The 25,195-nt window shown below is 44.3% G+C and overlaps 1 long non-coding RNA gene across 1 annotated transcript in view; it reads right to left on the bottom strand.

Annotated features, from left to right (window-relative positions):
• LOC129812780 (uncharacterized) overlaps window positions 1-11,549 on the bottom strand; it is a 44,231-nt gene extending 32,682 nt beyond the window's left edge. Inside the window, exon 1 of the long non-coding RNA XR_008753075.1 lies at window positions 11,328-11,549. This is a non-coding gene — a long non-coding RNA (uncharacterized LOC129812780). The remainder of the gene's footprint in view (window positions 1-11,327) is intronic.
• Between the last annotated feature and the right edge of the window lie 13,646 nt (window positions 11,550-25,195).

The raw sequence follows: 25,195 nt of genomic DNA on the forward strand, positions 1-25,195 counted from the left end.
CGTAATTGGGAGTCCAATAGGGCGGCGCACAATTGGCCCAGCGTCGTCCAGGTTTGGCCAGGGTAGGCCGTCATTGTAAATAAGAGTTTGTTCTTAACTGACTTACCTAGTAAATAAAGATGAAATAAAAATAAGTTTTAAAAAGCATTGTAAGACAGTCATTGCCCAGTTTCAGTGATGATGAATATCTACAGAGAATATCTACACAGTCAAGCATCTCATTTCAGTCTCTCTCAAACAGCCTTTTCCAAACTCTGCCAAGGCTATATCATATGACAACACAGCCATAACATATTCATCTATTCTATTTGTATTTATTTAGCCAGGATAGTTGGCTCAGTAACACCTGTCACTGTTTTCCTACACCAAAGCACCATGTTGGGAGTTGAATCACCCTCGTCTCTGATGACTTCAATAACAGCAGAGTGCTTCACAGTAAAACCTGTAACATTGACATTAACCACATTTAAAAATCTATTTCCAGCCCAGTCATGATTCACAATAGCCTGGCTATAGCATCATTTTGGTTAAGTGATTTGGGGCTTTACCCCAGTCCCCAGCAGTCCAATCCCTGTACCTTTTGCAGAATATTAGTCTGTCCCTGATGTTTTTCCTGGAGAGAAGTGGCTTCTTTGCTGGAAATGTTTTTTTAGGATTCAGTTCATTTCCATGGCAAAGAGGGACTTTGCAATTAATTGCAATACATCTGATCACTCTTCATAACATTCTGGAGTATATGCAAATTGCCGTCATACAAACTGAGGCAGCAGACTTTGTGAAAATTAATATTTGTGTCATTCTCAAAACTTTTTACCACGACTGTACACACAACACCCCATAATGACAAAGCGAATACAGGTTTTTAGAAATGTTTGTTGTGAGCTTTAAAATTGAGCTCAGGTGCATCTGTTTCCATTGATCATCCTTGAGATGTTTCTACAACTTGACCTGTGGTAAATTCAATTGATTGGACATGATTTGGAAAAGCACACACCTGTCTATATAAGGTCCCACAGTTGACAGCGCATATCAGAGCAAAAACCAAGCCATGAGGTCAAAGGAATTGTCCATTGAGCTCTGAGACAGGATTGTGTCGAGGCACAGATCTGGGGAAGGGTCTGCAGCATTGAAGGTCCTCAAGAACACAGTGGCCTCCATCATTCTTAAATTGAAGCAGTTTGGATCCGCCAAGACTCTTCCTAGAGCTGACCGCCTGGCCAAACTGAGCAATCAGGGGAGAAGGGCCTTGGTCAGGGGAGGTGACCAAGAACCTGATGGTCACTCTGACAGAGCTCCTCTGTGGAGATGGGAGAACCTTCCAGAAGGACAACCATCTCTGTAGCACTCCACCAATCAGGCCTTTATGGTAGAGTGGCCAGACGGATCCACTCATCAGTAAAAGTCACATGACAGCACGCTTGGAGTTTGCCAAAAACCACCTAAAGGACTCTCAGATCATGAGAAACAAGATGAAACCAAAATTGAACTCTTTGGCTTGAATGCCAAGCGTCACATCTGGAGGAAACCTGGCACCATCCCTACAGTGAAGCATGGTGGTCGCAGCATCATGCTGTGGGGATGTTTTTCAGTGCCAGGAACTGGGAGACTCGTCCGGATCGAGGGAAAGATGAACGGAGTAAAGTACAGAGAGATCCTAGATGAAAACCAGGCTCCAGAGTGCTCAGGACCTCAGACCTGGGGCGAAGGTTCACCTCCAACAGGACAACAACCCTAAGCACACAGCCAAGACAATGCAGGAGTGGCTTCGGGACAAGTCTCTGAATGTCCTTGTGTGGCTCAGCCAGAGCCCAGACTAGAACCCGATCAAACATCTCTGAAGAGACCGGAAAATAGCTGTGCAGCAATGCTCCCCATCCAACTTGAGAGGTTTGAGAGGATCTGCAGAGAAGAATGGGAGAAACTCTCCAAATACAGGTGTGCCAAGCTTGTAGCGTCATACCCCAGAATACTCGAAGCTGTAATCGCTGCCAAAAGTGCTTCAACAAAGTACTGAATAAAGGGTCTGAATACTTTTTCTTTTTATATACAGTACTGTGCAAAAGTTTTAGGCAGGTGTGAAAAAATTATGTAAAAAAAGAATGGTTTCAAAAATAGTTGATAAATATAATCTATTAACATGTCTAACAAAATACGAAGTGAGTGAACAGAAGAAAAATCTACATCAAATCAATATTTGGTGTGACCACCCTTTGCCTTCAAAACAGCATAAATTCTTCTAGGTACACTTGCACACAGTTTCTGAAGGAACTCAGCAGGTAGGTTGGGCCAAACATCTTGGAAAACTAAGATGAGATCATGGCTCTGTGGGGGCCATACCATCACTTCCAGGACTCCTTGTTCTTCTTCACGCTGAAGATAGTTCTTAATGACCTTCGCTGTATGTTTCGGGTCGTTATTATGCTGCAGAATAAATTTGGGGCCAATCAGATGCCTCCCCGATGGTATTGCACGATGGATAAGTATCTGCCTGTACTTTTCAGCATTGAGGAGATCATTAATTCTGGCCAAATCCCCAACTCCATTTGCAGAAATGCAGCCCCAAACTTGCAAGGAACTTCCACCATGCTTCGCTGTTGCCTGCAGACACTCATTTGTGTACCGCTCTCCAGCCCTTCGGCGAACAAACTGCCTTTTGCTACGGCAAAATATTTCCCCAAAAAATTCTGCACCCCAGTTCCTGTGTTTTTGTGCATAGTTGAGTCGCTTGGCCTTGTTTCCATGTCGAAGGTATGGCTTTTTGTCTACAACTCTTCCGTGAAGGCCACTTCTGACCAGACTTCTCCAGACAGTAGATGGGTGTACCAGGGTCCCACTGTTTTCTGCCAATTCTGAGCTGATGGCACTGCTGGACATCTTCCGATTGCGAAGGGAAGTAAGCACGATGTGTCTCTCGCTGCAGTAAGTTTCCTTGGCCGACCACTGCGTCTACGGTCCTCAACGTTGCCGTTTCTTTGTGCTTCTTCAAAAGAGCTTAGACAGCACATCTGGAAACCCCTGTCTGCCTTGTAATTTCTTCCTGGGAGAGACCTTGTTGATGCAGTATAACTAGCTTTTGTCTTGCTGCTGTGCTCAGTCTTGCCATGGTGTATGGCTTTGACAGTAAACTGTCTTCAGCAACCTCACCTTGCTTGCTGAGTTTTGCTGTTCCTCAACCAGTTTTATTCCTCCTACACAGCGGTTTCTGTTTCAGTTAATGATTGTGTTTCAACCTACATATTGAATTAATGCTCATTAGCACCTGTTTGGTATAATAGTTTATTCATACACCTGACTATATGCCTACAATATTCCTGACTTTGTGCAAGTGTACCTACAATAATTGATGCTGTTTTGAAGGCAAAGGGTGGTCACACCAAATATGGATTTGATTTAGATTTTTCTTCTGTTCACTCACTTTGCATTTTGTTAATTGATAATTATAAACATATCTATTTTTGAAAGCATTTTTACTTTACAGCATTTTTTCACACCTGCCTAAAACTTTTGCACAATACTTTACGTTTGCAAACATTTCTAAAAACCTGTTTTGGAGTATTGTGTGTAGATTGATGAGGGGATTAAAAAAAAATCTATCTATTTTAGAATAAGGCTTTAATGTAACAAAATGTGTAAAAAAGTCAAGGGGTCTGAATACTTTCCAAATGCACTGTATGTTGTTAGATGTACAGATGTATGGTTCATTGGGGGAAGGACAGGTTTAGGGACCGAGGAGATGGGGATATTGTAGGAGCAGACAGTGGTGACTGGTGAGCACTGTTTACCTAGGCAGGCATGGCTTGAAATTGGAGGAGCAGGAGGATGGAATGGGAGGGAGGGAACAGGAGAATATCACTATATAGGGAATAGGGTGCCATTTGGGAAGCAGAGAAAAACTGAATTCTACAATGACAATGCAAGGGCACAGTCATTTTGTTGTTCCTTGAATAAATTAAATTTCAATAACATTTTTGTAGGTTATCTATAGTTAAGTACTTAAATGTATTATTTTACCAATTTCGCACATTTGGGCAAACTCCTGGCAGACTTGATACAAAGTATTGTGTAGTGATATAATTATTCACTGGATCAGTCTGAAACTTTGCACACACTGCTGCCATCTGGTGCCCAAAATCTAAATTACAGCTAGACTCCTATCTGAATGTATGGCCTTTCTCTTGCATTTCAAAGACGAAAGAAAATGTATTTTTGTTTGTATTATCTTTTACCAGATCTAACATGTTATAGTCTCCTACATTAATTTCACATTTCCATAAACTTCAAAGTGTTTCCTTTCATAAGGCATCAAGAATATTAATATTCTTGCTTCAGGTCCTGAGCTACAGGCATTTAGATTTATGTTTGTAATTTTAGGCAGAAATTGGAGAGAAAAAAAGTGTCCGATCCTGGGTTACCTCAGTAGTTGGATGAGCAAAAATGTCCCTTTGTTACGGCAGATTTCCTCCTCTTCGTCAGAAGTGTAGGGATCGGACCAAAACGCAGAGTGGAAAGTGTCCATGTTTTATTCACAATTAAACTGAACACTACACGAAACAAAATAACAAAAGATAATCTAACCGACAAACAGTCCCGTGTGGCACAACTACATACACGGAAGACAAACACTCACAAACCACACGTGAAACCCCGGCTGCCTAAGTATGATTCTCAATCAGGGACAACGATTGACAGCTGCCTCTGATTGAGAATCATACCAGGCCAAACACAAAAAACCCAACATAGAAAACACACATACACAACCCACCCCAACTCACACCCTGACCATACTAACTAAATACAAAATAAGGGAAAATAAGGTCAGGAACGTGACACCCTTCTGCTTGACTGAATTCATTCTAAATGTATAGTCTGTTGTTGCTATCCTTGTGAGACAATCCAGGTGTGCATTGGTCAGTCTGTTTCTCTGTTTTTGTTTCACAATGTTCATTGTTGAAAATGTTGCTTCACATGAATAAGTGCTGACAAAAAATTATGTCACCTTTTGCACACACTGCTTAAGAAATGGGTAACACCTGATCTTAGTTCACCTTGCAATGTGTCATTTTCCTTTAGCTCCACTATCTCACTCTCTAGTCCAGCACGGTCAGGACAGAGGGCTGTGATGACTGGGGTCAGAGATGACACTGGCACATGAAAGAGGTTCTCAATGAAGTTGAAAAACTGCTTGTACTCCATGATACCATTGAATCTTGACTCAAACTTCAACTCTTCCAACACACGCACAAATGCATCAGAGCTAGATGTTGCAGCATGTCTGGGTTGGATGTGGTGACTGCTCTGAGTTTTGGGAAATTAACAAAATGTTAGGTATGAACAGTGTGGTGACTTTATTTTGAAATGCTGTGACCAGACGCAGCATTTTGCCCTGAGTTTTAGCTTTCCCTTGGAGCTGGAGATTCACCGTGTTCAGGTGGCAGGTGATGTCAGTTAAAAAAAGCCATCTTTAATATTCATTGTGGATCATCCAGCTTTGGCTCCTCTCTCCCCTTGCTTGCAAAAATTCCCGGATTTGACGACTTGCTGCATCACATTCAAAGTCACAGTCTGAGTTTAGCCACAAGTACTTCCTGATGAATGATACAATGAAACGTAACACATTTGGGAATATCCTCTCTTTCTCATCAGGCCTATGAGTCCCTTCTCCTTCCCTCGCATGTTTGGGGTGCCGTCAGTGGACACAGATGCCAGATTTGACCAGTCAATATTATAATCAGCAAAGAAAGTAACAAGGGCTTTCAGAATATCCTCTCCTCGTGTTTGTCCCTGAAGGGGCAGTAAACAGAAGTTCCTCTCTGAACGACTCGTTTTGAGGGAAGCAGACCCAAACACATAATTGTGCAATGTCCCTTACATCAGTGCTTTCATCAAGCACAATACTAAAAACAAGGCGCCACGGATATGTCAGTAATCAGTTGCTAACCGATGTCCTCGCTGATGTGTTCAATGTGTCTTGTTATGATCGAGTCTGAGAGTTGCAGTCCCTTAATTTTCTTTAAAAGAGCTTCCTTGTTCGTAAAATCAGCATACAATATTTTGGCTGAGGCCAAAAAACATTATTTGACAATCTCTACGTCTGTGATGGTCTTCTTGTTTCTCACGAGTATCCAAGCAATCTCATATGTTGCCTCTGTCGTTTTCTATGAAACACTGCTAGATCTGTCCATCATTTGTTGTTGTCTTTTGAGTTGCGCTATTTTGTTGTTTCTGAGGTTGCTTTGAGGTGGATATGATTTGTCAAAGTGGGCATGGTAGTGATTGGAAATGTTGCTCTAAATTTGCTCGTTTTAAACAATTGGCTGTCTTCTGGCAAATTAGACAAAGTGAGCTAGTCCCATCATGCAGTACAAAAAAATACTTGTCTGTCCATTTCTCTTGGAACTATCTGTGTTCTTCTTGAATTGACCCTATCCTTCTCTTAGCCACCGGAGCCACGTTGGCTAGCTGCATTTCCACGGCGCCATCTGCCTGATTTTCCTGGTTCTCCAGTGGTTGTTAGTTCATACTGTAGCTGTCACGTTGTTCTGCAGCTCTTCCCCCTCATTTTCATTGTCAATAGATTTAGACTGCAAAATTAGCCAGTAGCAAACTGATATGTGTCAGTAGCTGTAGCTGAGCAGTTGTGTTCTATTTCGGCAAACGTTCAATTTCGGCCTATCTGTTCAACAGCTGCGCTATCCTGCCATCTATCTGCCGTCCAGAGAACATTAGATATATTCAATGAAGTGATTCAGGCCCGCATTAAACACCTTGAATTGAAACGGTATCATTGTTATGTATTAAGAATGGAAAATATGAAAATCCCAGCGAGCTGCAGGGCTCATGCGGCCTGCGGGCCACGCAATGAGTACCACTGGTATAGGCCAACAGCTAAACACAGAAAAATTTGTCCAATGTCAATTATTTAGTATAAAACATTAGCAACTTTAATTAGTTTCATTGGTTACTATAAAGTTTGTAATTTTAGCTATTATTCTTCCATTCCATAAAACCAAACTTTCCTTTTACTTATAAGTCAATATAATTGGTTGTGCTGATGAAAAGTAATATATTCAAATAGGAAAGAAGGGTCATGAAAGCTAGCGATGGGAAAGGTCCTCTCTGTGACCTTCATCACACTCTAGTTCTGGCAGCAGCAGCAGTTCTGCCGGAAGCAGTGTTCTCCCCCACAATGGTTCAGGTTTAGTAGTTCCAGCTGTCTCTCTCTCTCACTCGCTCTCCCCACAGTGGGACAGATAGATCTCCTCTGATCAGGGCTGATGTCATCATGGTCATAGTAAGGCACATTTCTCTGTATGCACAGTGGTATCTAGTTACTGTTAAGACAATGATAGGTAGAGATGATACAATTGGCTAACAATGGGCTAGCAAAGGAAGGCGTTAACCTTGAGTGCGCTCTCTCTCTCTCTGACTCATTAATGCTTGTGAATGGATGCTTGCACGTCTTGTGGCACAACGTTGTTTTCTCTGGCTTGGCATTACTGAATGAGCCAGCCTGCTTTTAAAATGCATGTTTACATGTATTTTATCATAATACTGTATTTGGTTGAATAAAATAAGTATTTGGTTGAATACTTCAACCTCTTTTAGTAAAACGAAGTCTCTCCTAACAAACTAAAATGTTGGAATGTTCTGTCGGGAGGCTAAAGTATAAGAGGGTTCTCAGGAACAACATTTGGTTTTGGATTGCTGAGATTAGTTTAGAATCAAGGTGGATAATTGAAGTCATGCTACAGCAGCATTCAACTGAACAGTATAAACCCCTTCAGCCTCCCAGCAGGCCTCAGCTCAGCAGAGGGAGCCTGGCAGGCTGGGGAGAGGAGAGGGAAGGAGTGGAGGAGGAGGAGGAGGGAGGGGCTCACTGTGACATGGCATAGAAGAGACCATATGCAAGTCAGACAGACACACACACACACACCTGCTATGTCTAGGTCGGACTCAATCAGAGGCATGCCTGGCTGTCTGCTTTGTGCAAGATCAGTCAGTCACTGTTCAATAATTCAGAGATAATGGTGGCCAGTCAGTCCTTCTTCCTGCTCTGACATGGGCCATTTTGGAATCATTCTGATTGGATACCCATGCTCACTGTACTGTAAAGCTCCAAAAATAAACAGTATAGCTGCTATTGGTATGTCCTGTACATACAGGGTAAATACGAATGTTGCATGTTTGAACATGTTTTAGTAAATACCAGAGTTGGGCTAAATTCCTTTTGAATTCCAGTCAACTCAGGATGTACACTGAAATTACAACTCTCTTCAATGCTCTTCAAAGAGGACATTTGGAATTGTGTTTACCTTCTGAAATTTAAATGGAATTGACCCCAACCCTGGTAAATACTTACTTGACCAAACTATTGACCAGAACCAGACAAATCTGATTCAAATAGTAGATAGCTACTCACTTGAGACCCTATTTACATACTCATAATTTGTATTGTGTGTACATGTGTTTTTATTACTCCTCTATACTCCTTCTGTTGTTTATGTATCCTGACAGAATGTCACCAGGGTCTCATTTCATTGCCCGAGGTCTTACCTTTACTGTATTCATCTCAATCAATAGTTTGTTAACCCCTGAACTCATCAATCACCCCTTCCTGTAGGCTAGTATCCAGCTGTTATTATGCTAATGTTTCCTGACACACATCACATGATTAACCTAACCCAGTCAAGCCAGACCAGGCTGTACTGAGCTGGCCTGGTTACACAGCCACCACACAGATGTAGGATCTTCATATTATCACTCTTTTGTTGCTGAGAATTTTCCTTCAAAGCATGAAATGCAAACTTGTAGTGTATTTGAGATAAGTCTTCTAAAGTTTGTAATTAACACTTTGAAAGATGCATCAACCACTACAAAAATCTCCATTAATTATAATGCACATAATAATTCACTCCAACAGGGTTGGACTGAAAACCTAGAGGATGGTAGCTCTCCAGGAACAGGGTTGGACTGAAAACCTAGAGGAGGGCAGCTTTCCAGGAACAGGGTTGAATTGAAAACCTAGAGGAGTGTAGCTTTCCAGAAACAGGGTTGGAGTGAACCTAGAGGAGGGAGTAGCTTTCCAGGAACAGGGTTGGAGTGAACCTAGAGGAGGGAGTAGATTTCCAGAAACAGGGTTGGAGTGAACCTAGAGGAGGGCAGCTCTCCAGGAACATGTTTGGAGTGAACCTAGAGGAGGGAGTAGCTTTCCAGGAACAGGGTTGGAGTGAACCTAGAGGAGGGAGTAGCTTTCCAGGAACAGGGTTGGAGTGAACCTAGAGGAGGGAGTAGCTTTCCAGGAACAGGGTTGGAGTGAACCTAGAGGAGGGAGTAGCTTTCCAGGAACAGGGTTGGAGTGAACCTAGAGGAGGGTAGCTCTCCAGGAACATGTTTGGAGTGAACCTAGAGGAGGGAGTAGCTTTCCAGGAACAGGGTTGGAGTGAACCTAGAGGAGGGTAGCTCTCCAGGAACAGGGTTGGAGTGAACCTAGAGGAGTGTAGCTCTCCAGGAACATGTTTGGAGTGAACCTAGAGGAGGGAGTAGCTTTCCAGGAACAGGGTTGGAGTGAACCTAGAGGAGGGTAGCTCTCCAGGAACAGGGTTGGAGTGAACCTAGAGGAGTGTAGCTCTCCAGGAACATGTTTGGAGTGAACCTAGAGGAGGGTAGCTCTCCAGGAACAGGGTTGGAGTGAACCTAGAGGAGGGTAGCTCTTCAGGAACAGGGTTGTAGAGCACTGTTACTCATGTATTGCAGAGGGATACAATAAACACATGTTCTCAGCACAGGCACATTCAGTAAGAAAACAAACTACCCTTATAACTGATAAATAGCATGACAGAGCAAAATGTGTAAAATAGATTTTATTCAGTTGTATGAGGTCATTATGAAACAAATCATGAAACGGCTACTACTATCACCAATAAGGGTACTTAGGTAAACAACAGACATATCATACAAGGATTCAAAGCAAGTGCTGCGTTTATGAGATAAATAGGCCCAACCTCAACCAATCTGCTCAATGAACTCCATTCCAAACAACCTCCGAGTGATTCTTTCCTGTGAGATCTAAAGCAACAATAATAACAGAAAGCTTCAAAGAGGATTCTGGGGCTGTGAGAGCGAGAGAGAGAGATAGAATCCGCATCTCATCCTCCTCCTCACCTGAGACACCACCAACACACACACACACACCTCCCCACTTAATTCCCATCCCGTCATGAACAGGGGTGGGGAAGGAGGTGGGGAATAGGACACAGGGGACGCGCTCCAGTAATGGTTCCTGAATCTGACACCACACCTCCAAAACACATCATACAGTCCTGGACCAGGCTGTAACATAAGGAAACTCGAGAGACTGCAGCTAATACTGTAGGCACAACAGGCTAGCTAGGCTAATAATAACATACAGTACCACGCCATAACATGGACATTGGACAACATATTACAAAGACTGCAGCACATAGCCAAGGCACAACAGGCTAGCTAGGCTAATAATAACATAAAGGCCTAGCAAGGATACTGAGCCAAGCCACATACTAATCCCATGCTGTCATAATGAAAAGGACAGATTTCGTGGCTGTGCTGGATGTTGTTGGATGATGGATGATGTTAAGGAGGTCCAGACTGCATCCCAAATGGCACCCTGTTTCCTATTTAGTGCACTACTTCTGACACTGAGGGAGGCTAGCCAGGCCAAAGCCATGATGAAGAAGATATTAAGGCGTGCCCTCCCCACCTGCTCAGCATTTACTGGGAAGAAACATTCAGACAAACCTTTTTCTTCCCTTTCAGGGTGGGATTAAAAAGCAGCAATGTAGGAGGAGAGGAAAGGGTGGGATGAAAGGATTGTGTGGCCGGGGGTATTAACTAACTAACGCTCACTGGGCCTTTTGTTTCGTCATGCTCATGCAAAAGGGAAGGGAAACTACCTGACACATCCTAGACCTAGAGAGATGGGTGGAGAACATGACAATCACATCCCATAAAAGGAGCAACAGCTAACGGTGGTAGCAGTTTATAGCTACAGGCTATGGCTGGTAAAAAGAGGTAATGATCCAGCTATTGTCCATCCCAGTTGGGGGCTAGGGCTGGGGCGTTTGTGTATGCGGCAGGCAGACCCTTAGCTCTGCAGTCCGCCAGGCCCTTTTAGCAAAGCTGCCTCTCTCTCTCTCTCTCTCATTCTAATGGTGTTAGCATCAAACAGCCCATTAACTCAGCCTGCTTGAGAGGATTACACACACCCTCCCCACTGCCTGGTTGTAAAACACATAACTAACACAACACAACAGTCAAACACGGAGAGCACAGAAAACCCAGCACCTACCTACCATATCCCTTTTCGCGTCCACATCATTTTCCTTTTACTGAGTGTTGATGGAGACTGTGCTGCAGCGCGACAAGAAGCGAGAGAAGGAGGTGCTTGATGTTACCCACTGCTGGGCTGTTAGCTCCTGCTTCCTCTCGACCAGCCCTGCGTGGATGATAATGATGATGATGCGGCGCCTTTCAGGAGAAAGGCCCTGCCCGTTGCCTTGGAAACTACAAAGTGATGGAGAGGTGGTGCTGCGTGGCGATTGGTCCCACCCCCCCAATGAGGGGCTCCCTTGCTGGGACTGGGAGGGTCATGGCTCGAAGGGATCCATCTTTTGTCAGAATTGACCTTTCGTAGCAGGTTAAGAGAATTTACGCAGCAGGTTAGGAGAATAAACGTGGCAGGTTAGGAAAGGAGTTAGGGTTAGCTAAAATGCAAAAAATACAGAAAGAAGCTGGATCCCATTTAGACATGACCGGTGGGAGGTGCTGTTGCTGTAGATGAGAGAGCCAGGGCAGGCTGAGCAATAAAAAGAGCTTGGATGTAGAGGAGAAAGTGATCTCTGCTAAAAACAACAACTTAATCTAGTAGCAGCATGGAACAAAACACTGGGGAAAGATTCTGCATCTGGGTTCTACTTCTAAAACTTATTCAAATTATGCATAGATTGATTTATCAAAATTATTAAAATATTGTTTTGTCTAATGTAACTGTTGAGTTAGAAATTGAGCTATTACGTTTGCCAATTGCACAGTGCAATATGCCTACATGAGCACAATAAGATAAAGCTAGTGTTATTTCAGATTATGGCAAGGTGGGCGTTACCTCCTGCACCTTGAAGTAAGGAACAGTTTTACTCCAATGGATCATTTATTTGAATAAATACAGTGGTAAAAATCAGGACATGAACTAAAAGTATAAAACAAGGCAAAAAATGTAAAAGCATAAAATCTAGCCAATTTACTCTTGCTTTCCACACCAAACTGCCTCTCTTCCCAAACACATGTACACCTGCATTCAATCAACTCAGATTGGTGGGAGAGGCTTAGCATACACAATTGAGTACCACAGTATTAGTCATAATACCCATAAAACCTAGCGGTAAAACACAAAAATGGTTCCAATAGTTTTTACGGCATTCATTTTTCCATAGGTGATTTTAGAACTTCTTCATATAAGGCCTGTGTTTCGCGTAGGCTTACCCTGGTGTGAAGTTTTGATCATGCGCAAATCTCGCTTGGACAAGGTAACTTTTATCAATATATTTGCCTGTAATTACCCCCCCCCCCCCCCCCACCAAATGAAATCCTAGTTAGCTGTTAATGTGGCTATCAGAACTGCACATCATGTCGCAAGTTTTGACATCATCGCTCAAGGCACAGTGTGGGGAAAACCTCCACATTTCTCCATACAAACTCATTGACATGTAGAGCCTTTTTTGTTTTTCATGTAAATAATTGATATTGTGTGTATTCTTGTTTAGCGTTTTTCAAATGACCTAGCTAGCTATCTTAGCATGTTTTAATTACCCCCCAAAAATACACTGCTCAAAAAAATAAAGGGAACACTTAAACAACACAATGTCCGGGTTAGGGAGGGTTTGGCCGGTAGGGATATCCTTGTCTCAGTATGTTAAATGTAAAAAATGTAATAAAATGTATGCACTAAGTCGCTCTGGATAAGAGCGTCTGCTAAATGACTAAAATGTAAATGTAACTCCAAGTCAATCACACTTCTGTGAAATCAAACTATCCACTTAGGAAGCAACACTGATTGACAATGTTAGTGAAACGTTTACTGGAGACAGGAGATCAAGTGTAGACATAGGACGAGGTGGATATTTGTATAATAAGGCAGGTTTATTCAAGTGTAAAAATATCAGGCAAAGCGTGCAGCACGGCTCCTTCTGTCTGATTCGTATGGAATCGTCAGGAAAAGAGAGAGTCTAAACAGTTTGTACAGGTTATATAGGCAACAAGCAAAGTAGGTTGATCTTGTAGTCTGGCCTTCCGATTGGTCGATCTGGGTCTTGGGTAGTCCTGATCAGGCCTGGTGTCAACGTTCCATTGGTTCCTGAGATAGTTCTTTGTTTTGTGCTCCAACCTTGAGTTGTGTGTGTCTGTGGTTGTCATGGGGGAGGGGAGTTGTGTGTGTCTGTGGTTGGTGTCTTAATGAGTCCAGCATATGTCCAAGAGAAATGAGGAGTATGTGTATTTTGTATAAAAGATGGCTTATGTTGAGAAGTTGTTATTACTAGTTTCCAGTATCTATTACAATTTCTTACAAATCCCTCTCTTCACGTCTCACAAGAGACATGACATAAAAGTATAAAAGACAAAGCTATGGGATAAAATTTGTCAGAAGACAGATTTTAATTCCCTCTCTTCACGTCTCACAAGAGACGTGACATAAAAGTATAAAAGACAAAGCTATGGGATAAAATTTGTCAGAAGACAGATTTTAATTCCCTCTCTTCACGTCTCACAAGAGACGTGACATAAAAGTATAAAAGACAAAGCTATGGGATAAAATTTGTCAGAAGACAAATTTTTAATTCCCTCTCTTCACGTCTCACAAGAGACGTGACATAAAAGTTTCTTAGTCTTCAAATAGATAGACAGGTCCAGCTTCCCCATCATCAAGCATCGGGAACATTTGGGCCCTTTCCTGATTAGGGTCTATGGCGGCAGTTATAACACGGCTAGCAAGCGTGCGCGCACATGGAATGCAACAGCATCCACAAAGTACAAGAATGCCCGCAAAAACGGAAATTGATACTAGGATAGAGGAAACCAGCGTCTTATATTTACCAAAAGCATCCATCCATGAGTCCCACATAGAAGTGTCCACTCCAGAATGCTGTTTCATCTTACCATTAAGGGTACGAAGTCCCTCCAATGCTACAGTCAGACTCCCATCCGTAGCTGTGTTATTGGGAATGAAAGTACAACACTGCTCACCAAACATTGCACAGACCCCCCCCCCCCCCGTTCTGCCAATAACATATCAACCGCGATTCTATTTTGAAATGCCATCAGGGATGTGGCTGCCAATTGTCCATGGACCGCCTCAAAGCCTTGTTGAGTCCAAAATCACACATTATTAACCCAAAAACGAGAAAATGTTAAACCCTCAGGTCCATCCCTCTATACAACCTGTACCAGGTGGGCTCGTCGCCACCCGGGAACTTCAAACCTTCACAACAGAGAGGACAAACATCACTTTTTATTCATTCGACAACCTCTACTACAGCAAACCAAGGGTCCTCCTCTGTCAGGCCCACTCTCCTGCGAAAGCTTGATTCCGTAACAGCCTCTCCAACTGTAGCATCAAGCAACGGCATCATACCAGAGGTCCTTGCCACATCTGTAACAGACTTCTTCAAACAAGGTATGATACAGGCAGCACAGCACATGAGCATAAGAAAAACAACAACAACTAGAGACAGAAATCCAGTAATCATCATTGTAGTGTACTTACCAAACCAACCACCCAGCCAGGGTAACAGTCCACTCTCCTCCAAGACCCTTCATCTCCACTGATAACCTTGCCAACCCACTCAGAGCTTTTGAAATGCTCCCATCCGGACTAGCATTGTTAGGAACATACGTGCAACACTGTTCTACAATCATTTTACATACAACTCCCTGGTTGGGCAGAATCATGTCCAATTCTAGTCTATTTTGTCTACTGGTTTGAGAGGTAGCATCCAATCGTTCAGCCATCCCCGTAAGTACTGTGTGGGTGTAGATAACAAATCATTGTTGATTATAGTAGATATAATTGATCCAGGCATTCTGCTTAGCATCAACAATAGCTGGGCCAAAAATGGGCAATAAATGCCACAGGCCATCATTCCTGTTTGATGTCTGGTATTCGTGGGGGACCCCTATTGGGACCCCAACAGGTTGGTGTGCATGTTATCTGTACCCTCGGACCAAGGAGCGTCACGGTTCTGCCGTCTCCTGAGTTGGTACCGAGTCTCTGTGTCATGTGCAGCTCCCAGAAGTTGGTTAGCTATAACCCCAATAATAGGCAATGGTGGTATCAGACTGGCCAAAACACATGTGCAACGACAATTTCCTTTCAAAATGGGGTCAACCGCCTGGCAGGTCCACACATCCACCATACATCAGCAACACCTCTGTAGGTGTTGTAGGCCAACCTGTACCTCTGTAGGCCAACCACATATTCTCCCTTTCCTCATAACCAGTCCCCAATTGTTCACTATCTGAGATGTCTTTTATATTTATTACCTGTACCGGATTGGAGAGCTTAGGTGGTGGTGTGGGACTTGGTCTTGAAGTATTGGAGGAGGCCGGCTGAACCCTGGTCCGTTGGAACTGGTGGTGGTTCTGGCAGCACTGTGATGGTAACATCCCCATCGTATCCTAATCAGACAGCTCAGGACTACAAGCAGTCCTGTAAAACCCCACCCTCTCCCAGAGAACACATCATCAGCCAGAGATCAAACAACACTTTCACTTCTATGAACGTACACAGTGTTGAGAGGTCGGGGTCAGGGATTCTTCATTAAGGAGTTGATCCCCGAGCTCTATTAGCAACGGTTCTTCTCCTTAACTCTGTGATCATTCGGCAGTGTCAGTGTGTCTCACCCTCCAAGTGCGATATGCCCCCAGGTCGAGTGATTCACCTTCTCCTTGAATTCACCTGCAACGCATAGAATCCTGGACATACAGGTTTGGCTAACAAACAGTTTCTCATTTGTTCTATCTGATTATATATTTAACTTCTATACCCATTTGTTAGCTAGTAATTTGTAATTTTTAATTTGTTTATTATCCAATAGGCCCCAATCCTATCCTAGACCACAATGTACCCCTCTTCCGTTTGATACCTGGCTCTGGCCAGGTATCAACCTTACCTACTCTTAAATAATGACTTAGGTAAGATTAGCAAAAGGAATAACGGCCCATTCAAAACCGTCATAGCCAATGTTTAAAAACAGAAACCTGACTCCTCTGAGGTTAATTGCAATTATGGTTAAGAGTTATAAACTCTATTATAATCAATTTACCTCAAAATTAGTGTTCCAAATGACCACAATTTCATTATGCTCACTACATTTCCCCTGTGGGTGATCAAACCACACGAAAATGCAATGAAGACAGGTCAAGAGGTTGCATCACCTCCTTACATTCGTGTTTCATACTATATCTAGACTTACTAAAAGAACCCTTTATCTTAAAAAATCCCTTGTCTAAATAAAACTCAGAAAATAATCCTCCTAATATATATATATAAGTGTACTCCTTTAAGATATCTTATCTCTGGGAACACGGAAACCCTTAACCTTAATGTTTACTCCAAAAAACAAAATTATGTCACCAGCATTCAACCAGGCTCCCCGTCGGCTGGGAGACCGTTGGGTGCTGCAATACTGCCATCTTCTGTCCATTCTCTGCACAGCTCTCCACCCGCTCTTATTCAACCTTCTCAATTTGAGCCATATTAGTTTCTTATTTTAACTATTGTTTTCAAAAAAAAAAAATGTTTTAATTTTTTTAATCTGTTATTACCTAGTTAGACTAGAGTGTCCGTGACATACATCCATGGGGATCCGGTTATATTTATTCTATTAACCATGTGAAAGTGCCCAGGGACACCCCAAATATCAGTAGGAATATCACAAATAAGGGGCCAGATATCCCTAGCCTTGCCCAGGGAGGGAGAAATATCCCTCTAACTGGGCGAGGGTCCTTTATCAGGGGAGGCGGAGTTTGATGCCGCATCACCTGAGTCAGGAATGTCTTCATTTGGAATCGAATTTAAGCTGTTTAAATCAGCTCTGACTTCTGTCAGTGTTCTAGAAGGGATCGGGGCTGGAGTGCAATGTGTGAGGTGGTGCCAAGGTGCGCCTGATTTACCTTTGACCTGGACTGAGTGTGAAGTAACCTCCCCCACTTCATACAGTCCAGTCCACCTGGGTTCTAGCCACTTTCTCTTGTGGACTTTAACCCCACCCAGTCACCAATTTTTTACCTTCAGTGGTGGCGGATCTCCGGTCAGCTCCCGTTCTTGGACCTTGTGAATCTGTGTGGAGAGAGCTGCAGAAAGTTCCGTCAATTATCAGACATTACAATTTGTTGTACATCAAGGGCGGGCATATGACCTCCCCCCCTTGGTGGCCCAAGCATGACTCCTCCAGCCATTGTCTCATGAGGAGAGAGATGGGTGCCTGCACCTGGAGAGGCTCTCATGGCCAGCAACGCCAGGGGCAGGACTTCAACCCAAATCAACTTCAAACCTGCACATACTTTTGATTGGCGCGTTCCACGAGACTTATGAGATTGTGGCCTGTACACTAACCCAAACTTGTGCACAATACCCAATCTTTCCTCCACCTGTCTCAGGTGTTGGTTACTGAAATGGGACCCGTTTGTCGGATCGGATTTGCCTTGGAACTCCATACCTTGGTATGAGTTCGGTTTGCAGCCACTTAATGACCTATTTTGCATCCTCCCTTGCTGTTGGTATTGCCTCAACCCATTTAGAGAACCTGTCTACCATAACTAACAGGTACCTTTTTCCATTTGTCACATTGTCTTGCCCCATATCTGTGTAATCTATGCTGATGTCCTGCTAACCCATTGTGGTCCATCAGTATGGACTGCTCCATGAGCATACGCTGAGTCGGTGTAGATGTTTACAGTCTTTCCTTCAGCTCTTTCCAGAGCTTGTGTCAAACCTATGATTTCAGCTAACTGGGCTGATGCAGGTGTGTGATGATGGCAGATTCCAAAGTCACATGTGATCTATCCGGGAGCTGCTGCACCACTGCGTATGCTGCTATGTTCCCTTCCTCTCCTCTATAGCAGCATCCATCTGTGTATAACCATAGGTCCGGGTTGGTGAGTGGTTCGTTCCCCAGGTCAGGTCTCAGTTTCAGTTCTTGTGCAGCTCTTTCTGCACAGGAGTGGGGCAGACCTTCTTCAGCATTGAGTGCGTCTGCCATGTTTTTTTTGTCAGTGTTGACAAAAGAGATGTGTGATTGTGTGCATTTATTCTGGATTTTTGTTTTTCTTTCAGCGCTGAACGTGAATTCTTTGCTCATCAGATATGCTGCAACCCCATGGTGGGTGTGGATTTCCAATGGATGGCACATTACCAGGTGGGCTGTTTTTTCCAATAGCTTTTGCCACTGCAGCCACATACCTGGAGCATGTGGTTTGTCCTACTTCAATGTGGTCCAGTTTGGAGGAGTGATACATCAACACTCTACTCTCCCCCTCTAGGTTCTGGAAAAGGATGGATGATGTAAATCCTTCTTTTTCAGAAACATCCAGATGGAACTTGTTTTTTTTAGTCAGGTGCTGTTAAGGCTGCTGCCACTTAGAGATCTGTTTTCAAGAGTGCAAAAGCCTTTGATGGTACGAGCCCTCTCCATGTTCAGCATCTTCAATCATAGATCTGGCCAGTGCCACTGACTCCCTGAAGTCTCGCTTCACCTCCTCTTCATCTTGTCCTGTTCTGTTCTCACCTTCATCGTCCTTGCTGTGGTTCCCTCTTAATGAGGCCCCAGAGGAACATTGTCCTGGTGGCGACCATGACCCTTCAGTGACTATTTGACTATCCCCCCGTGTTCTGTTTCTGAACCAGTCTGGGTTTGGAGTGGAAGAGAACTGAACCAGCTCTCTGTCTTCTCTCTTCAAAGGGCCTGGTTGAGACCCACCACCCCGTCCTTGTGGGTAGGTTGTTAGAGACCCACCGTGTCCCTGTAGTGAGGCGGAGTTCGAACCCCCCCCACGTCCCTGTGTGTATGCTCTATCCCTCTCCTCCCTGTCTCGATGATCAGGCCTCTCTTCACACACGAGTTGCCCTTCTTGGATCCCCAAAGTCATGCTTCCTTTTAGGTGTCCTTCATGCACCACAAACACCGGTGCCTGTACCACAGCAGGGGTCAAAAAAGGGTTTTGAGGGAGGTGGGTGAATGGATTTTGAAAATAGGGAGGTGGTGTTATTTTCTCTCCCTGTGGCAGTTCTGGGTCTAGATGGGTGGGGGCCGATGGGGCTGCTGTGGTGGTAGGTGGGGCGTCATTATTGTTGGGCCTGCCCTCTTCGGTGTCAGTTGGTGCTCCAGTGATCACCCCCATCATGTCAGGTTTTCTGTAGGGGAGTGCCCTTCTGATCTCTTCAATCGCCCACAATCCTATTTTCATCTCAGCCTCTGCCTTTTCCCTATGCATTGTTCCTTCCTTCTTAAATAAGTGACTCTTATTCTTTTCAACTTCACTTTCTATCCCTTCCTTCACTGCTTCCTCTAATTCTTTCTCCATAGTGAGGAGTTGCCCTTTTGATGGGGCCGCCCCACTAAGGTAACCTGCCTGCGTCCATTTTAGCCTCACTTCTTCCCAGACCCTTTTAATGGCCTTATAATGTAATCTCCCCCCTGCTCTGTCTTTCATTCTCTGATCTAAGTATTCATTGAATTTGTGTTTGGGGACGATAGTCGTGGTCATTTTGTCGTTAAGCTATGTCTGGGTCTATTAATATCTTTGTATACTTTAGCCCGTCACTGATCGAAACCAGCGATGTATCCTTTGCTCTAACACCCACCAATCTCGTGTCCGACCCGCGTGCACAAAGAATTTTATTACCGTGTATTCGATGAATTATTTTCGTTTTCCAACAATATTTCAGCTATATCTTTTTGGAACAATATACTAATATATTCATACGCTCCTGATATAATTGGAATGACAATTTTAGGTACTTATATTAAAAAATTATTATTGCTTTTCGCTTATTCAATTAATTAAATACTTTGGCAAAATATTTCAGAACTGTTCTTTTGGTACAATATACTAATGAATTCAAGCGCTCCTGATATAATTGGAATGACAATTATAGGATCTTTTATTCGAAAGTTATTATTGCTTTTAACTTTTTCGATTAATTCTAAACAATTCCACATAAATTTAACAACAATTCACACTCACCCTAGTACTCCTGATCACAATTTAGATATTGGCTATAATACAATATACAGATTTTGATTAAACAGGCATCTGCTTACCTTTTAGTTTCGAGCTCTTTGATCAGTTTCCTGGGTGAGTTGAATCGCGATTCTCCTTCGAACAGGTCACCTCTCCTTCTGGAATCTTTCTCCCCCTCGCCTCCTGTCTGATCAACTTTCTATTGGACCGAATTCAAAGGTGTCTTTACCATCCTCTGCTTACCAATTTTGTTAGTGAAACGTTTACTGGAGACAGGAGATCAAGTGTAGACATAGGACGAGGTGGATATTTGTATAATAAGGCAGGTTTATTCAAGTGTAAAAATATCAGGCAAAGCGTGCAGCACGGCTCCTTCTGTCTGATTCGTATGGAATCGTCAGGAAAAGAGAGAGTCTAAACAGTTTGTACAGGTTATATAGGCAACAAGCAAAGTAGGTTGATCTTGTAGTCTGGCCTTCCGATTGGTCGATCTGGGTCTTGGGTAGTCCTGATCAGGCCTGGTGTCAACGTTCCATTGGTTCCTGAGATAGTTCTTTGTTTTGTGCTCCAACCTTGAGTTGTGTGTGTCTGTGGTTGTCATGGGGGAGGGGAGTTGTGTGTGTCTGTGGTTGGTGTCTTAATGAGTCCAGCATATGTCCAAGAGAAATGAGGAGTATGTGTATTTTGTATAAAAGATGGCTTATGTTGAGAAGTTGTTATTACTAGTTTCCAGTATCTATTACAATTTCTTACAACAATAAATTTCACATGCTGTTGTGCAAATGGAATAGACAAAAAGTTGGAAATTATAGGCAAGTAGCAAGACACCCCCAAAAAAGGAGTGATTCTGCAGGTTTTGATCACAGACCACTTCTCAGTTCCTATGCTTCCTGGCTGATGTTTTGGTCACTTTTGAATGCTGGCGGTGCTCTCACTCTAGTGGTAGCATGAGACGGAGTCTACAACCCACACAAGTGGCTCAGGTAGTGCAGTTCATCCAGGATGGCACATCAATGCGAGCTGTGGCAAAAAGGTTTGCTGTGTCTGTCAGCATAGTGTCCAGAGCATGGAGGCGCTACCAGGAGACAGGCCAGTACATCAGGAGACGTGGAGGAGGCCGTAGGAGGGCAACAACCCAGCAGCAGGACCGCTACCTCCGCTTTTGTGCAAGGAGGTGCACTGCCAGAGCCCTGCAAAATGACCTCCAGCAGGCCACAAATGTGCATGTGCATGCCGTCAAAAGGAGGAGAGCAAGGTGCAACGTGGTATGCGTACATTCTTCTTTATTATAAGAATGAACACTGAACAAAACTAACAAAACAAACCGTGAAGCTATAGAATGAGTGCTGACAGGCAACTACACATAGACAAGAACCCACAAATACCCAAGGGAAAATGGCTACCTAAATATGATTCCCAATCAGAGGCAGCTGTTTATCGTTGTCTCTGATTGGGGACCATATTTAGGTAGCCATTTTCCCTTGGGTATTTGTGGGTTCTTGTCTATGTGTAGTTGCCTGTCAGCACTCATTTGTATAGCTTCACGGTTAGTTTTGTTGTTTTGTTCAGTGTTCATTCTTATAATAAAGAAGAATGTACGCATACCACGCTGCACCTGGGCTCCTCCTTTTGACGGCCGTGACAGAAGAACCCACCACAAAAGGACCAAGCAGCATGAAAAGGAGGAGCAGCGTTTTATGGAGAAATGGACCTGGGAGGAGATACTGGATGGAGCAGGACCCTGGACGCAGGCGGGGGAGTATCGCCGTCCGAAAGAAGAAATAGAGGCAGCAAAAGTGGAACGGCAATATTATGAGGAGAAATACAAACAAGGCAAGCACGAGAGGCAGCCACAAAAAAAAAAATGGGTGGGGGCACACAAGGAGATTGGCTGAGTCAGGTTGGAGACATGAGCCTACTCCTCGTGCTTACCGTGGGGAGCGTGTGACTGGTCAGGCACCGTGTTATGTAGAAATGCGCACGGTGTCTCCAGTTCGCATTCATAGCCCGGTGCGCTCTATTCCAGCTCCTCGCATTTGCCGGGCTAGAATGGGCATCCAGCCAGGACGCATTGAGCCAGCTCTACGTTCCAGATCTCCAATGCGTCTCCATGGCCCAGTGTATCCTGTGCCTCCTCCCCGCACTCGCCCTGAGGTGCGTGTCCCCAGCCCGGTACTACCAGTGCCAGCACCACGCACCAGGCCTCCGGTGCGCTTCCACAGTCCAGTACGGCCTGTTCCTGATCCTCGCACTCGCCCTGAGGTGCGTGTCCTCAGCCCGGTACAATCAGTTCCGGCACCATGCATCAGGCCTCCAGTGCGCTTCCACAGTCCAGTAAGGCCTGTGCCTCTTCCCCGCACTCGCCCTGAGGTGCGTGTTCTCAGCCCTGTACCACCAGTTCCGGCACCACGCATCAGGCCTCCAGTGCGCTTCCATAGTCCAGAGTTTCCAGCGACAATACCCAGTCCAGAGCTTCCGGCGACAGTACCCAGTCCAGAGCTTCCGGCGACAGTACCCAGTCCAGAGCTTCCGGCGACAGTACCCAGTCGGGAACCTCCACGACGGGCCAAAGTCCGGAACCTCCTACAACGGCCCAAAGTCCGAAACCTTCTACGACGGGCCACAGTTCAAAACCTACAGCGACGATCCCCAGTCCTGAGCCTCCAGCGACGTTCCCCAGCCCGGGGTCTCCAGCGACGGTCCGGGGTCTCCAGCGACGGTCCCTGGTCCGGGGTCTCCAGCGACGGTCCCCAGCGACGGTCCACAGCCCGGGGTCTCCGGCGAGGGTCCCACTCTCTCTTTGCCTGACTCTATGCCTCCAGGATACTTTTCTACTGAGTTTGGCAAAAATGAAAGCCCTAAAAAACCTCCTTATGCTTTCTCCCAGTCTTACCCTTTCCGGTCACAAGTTCTGAGAGGTGTTCCCAGGCCATGTCATTTTCACTTTGTTCCCCATCTCCTCCATTGCCACCTGACAGGCACGTCACCTCATAGGCAAGTGCGTAGCCCTAATCACCGCTACACTACGTTTCACATCAATTCCTTCAGAATGTTGTCCAGAGTACAATTACCCCAACATCTGTCCTTTTATATGACGCATTAACCAATTAAGCAACCAACCCAACTATGGCGGTTAAAGTGGCTCCCAGACTCAACCATCTGCATGTCTACAGTGGAATTTAGTAAAAAAAAAATTCTCTGCTTTCTCTGTCATGGCATCTTCAAGCTCACCCATTAAGCAGCTGGATCTCACTTCACGTGAGAAGTGTGCACCCACCGCGGAGAGACGTGACAATCTTTATCGCAGCAGGTGCTGTAAGGAGTAGTATGTGTGGACCAGACCAACACTGTCCCAACACCCACAGCCTGAAGTATCTTGATGTACACTCAATCTCCAGAATTCAGCCCGTGCCCTTGATTATCTCCTGCTCCTCATATGCCTCATGTGTGCTGCAATGCATGGGTCATTTCCTGACAACATAGACTCTCCCATTATGGCAAGATCACTCATTTGTGACGTGAATAACAGCCCCCGGTACTCCCATCAGTCTCCCAGTTGCCATCTACCAAGCCATGTGGCACTAGTCCTCATTAATGATATCCCAACAATGCTACTAAAGTAACCAATGCTACTACTAACATGGCCCATGACTATAGCCTCCTTCAATTGCTATCCCTACAGAGACTGCTGTTGGTAACTACTGCATGGAATCTGTCAAGTGTTCACTGGCTGTTTGAAATTGGGAAAGAGATGAATGACGTTGGAATAATATCCAACCTAACCAAACTCTGAGTCACAGGTTTCTTGAAAGTTGACAATAGTGTCTGAAAATACTACTTTCACCACGATCTGGGTATGTGTAATGTTCAATTTAACTTCATAATAGTCCCTATATTGTGCAGTTAGCTGTCCTACCTCTGCTGCGAGTTATCTCCTGTAACAATATACAGAGTCTCTGGGAATGATACCACTCTATTCCCACAACCTTAATTTATGAACCCCCACAGATCTACACCCCAGTCACATTCCATCTCACTTAACAGCCCTATGTAAACATTCTGTCTCAACCACAGGCCTCATGTTTACCTCGCCTCCTGCTACAGATACTTGCCAATTGTGCACTGCCGTATTGGACTTCCAACCATGGCCGGATGTGATACAGCCTGGATTCGAACCAGGGACTGTAGGGGGCTCTTGCACAGAGATTCAGTTCCTTAGACCGCTGCGCCACTCGGGAGCCCGAGTTTGTCACTACTGCACTTCTACATTTATAAACATAGTACAACTTTCTCAAACCAGTTAGTTAATATACATCATTCCCTCCTCTGGAACAATGATCACTCTTTTGTTCCACAAAACCTAAAAACATATTGACTTGAAAAAGTATGTTAAATAATTCACACCACCCTGGATGCTACTAGGACTGGGGAAAGAACCGTCCATCCGTTCCGTTCTATACCCATGTGCTGCTGGTCTCCATGCCCTCTCCTTCATCTTCATCCTTGGGTGTTATCGCAAGACACAGACTATGAACCTTGTAAGCAATTAATTATACTGAATCATACACCAATCTATATGTATTGATGCGATTTAACATTACAATTCTGACATGGTAAAACAAAAGAGAACAAAAAAAACCTTCATGGTTGACCCAAGCTATCATCCAGTGAGTTCTCCAATACCTCCCTCTCGGAGGACACTTAAAGATAAGGTTTCTAGAGCCTCCCTAGGCCTAACAAATTTGAGCAGTGCACCCACCCCTCACAGTTTGACAGCAACTCTCTCTCGCTGTAGCTAAAACCTTTGATAAATTGTCCAACCCAAATTCAGAATGACAGTCCTTAGTGCTTACTTTGAGTCTATGACTCGAATTCAAGCTTCTCAACCTGGCACAGATCATCACGGTTAGAATGTACATTTATAAAC

This window comes from Salvelinus fontinalis, chromosome 16 (assembly GCF_029448725.1).
Source record: "Salvelinus fontinalis isolate EN_2023a chromosome 16, ASM2944872v1, whole genome shotgun sequence".
NCBI lineage: Eukaryota > Metazoa > Chordata > Actinopteri > Salmoniformes > Salmonidae > Salvelinus > Salvelinus fontinalis.